At 49.5% G+C, this 915-nt stretch overlaps 1 non-coding gene across 1 annotated transcript; it reads left to right on the forward strand.

Moving 5' to 3' along the window:
• Positions 1–265: 265 nt before the first annotated feature.
• On the forward strand, positions 266–403 carry LOC119945296. The gene has a single exon (XR_005456170.1). It is a non-coding gene; the product is annotated as a small nucleolar RNA SNORA7 (small nucleolar RNA).
• Positions 404–915: the final 512 nt, after the last annotated feature.

Below are 915 nucleotides of genomic sequence, written 5' to 3' on the forward strand. Positions count from 1 at the left end.
CTTTTTTTAATGGTATTTGTTAAGCACCTACTCTGATTCAGGCACTGTGCTAAGCGCTGGGGTAGATACAAACTAATCATGTCTCCCATGGAGCTCGCAGTCTTAATCCCCGTTTTCCAGGTGAGGTAACTCAGGCACAGAGGAGTGAAGTGACTTGCTCAAGGTCACACAGCAGACACAAGAAGATTGGAACCAGCTCTTCCCGATTCCCAGGCCATGCTGCTTCACTACTTCTACTACTAATAATAGTGCTTTCACAACGCTTCCCCTCTCAGGATCGCAGCTGGAGAGTTTCCAGTCCTCTACCAGTCACGACTACAGGAGGGAGAGTCAAGCAGAGACATATCCACTCTAATCCTAGCTTGGGCAGTGGCTAGCGAGTGGGAGGCCATCTGCTACAAGTCAAAACTCACTCGCGCTGGGCAGCAGCGGTGTGGGAGAGAGCCGAGGGCGGAGGCTCGTTTACTGCGCGGGAGGAGGCAGTGGTAAACCACTTCCACATTTTTAATAATAATAATAATAACGATTATGGTACTTGTTAAGTGCTTACTATGCGCAAAGCACCGTTCTAAGCGCTGGGGGGATACAAGGTGATCAATCAATGAATCAATCGTATTTATTGAGCGCTTACTGTGTGCAGAGCACTGTACTAAGCGCTTGGGAAGTACAAGATGGCAACATATAGAGACAGGTTGTCCCACGTGGGGCTCACAGTCTTCATCCCCATTTGACAGATGAGGGAACTGAGGCACAGAGAAGTGAAGTGACTTGCCCAAAGTCACACAGCTGACAATTGGCAGAGCGGGGATTTGAACCCATGACCTCTGACTCCAAAGCCTGTGCTCTTTCCACTGAGCCACGCTGCTTCTCTGTGGTTACGCTACCAGAATGATTGAAGACGGAAGCGGGGTGTTC

This window comes from Tachyglossus aculeatus, chromosome 24 (genome assembly GCF_015852505.1).
Source record: "Tachyglossus aculeatus isolate mTacAcu1 chromosome 24, mTacAcu1.pri, whole genome shotgun sequence".
NCBI lineage: Eukaryota > Metazoa > Chordata > Mammalia > Monotremata > Tachyglossidae > Tachyglossus > Tachyglossus aculeatus.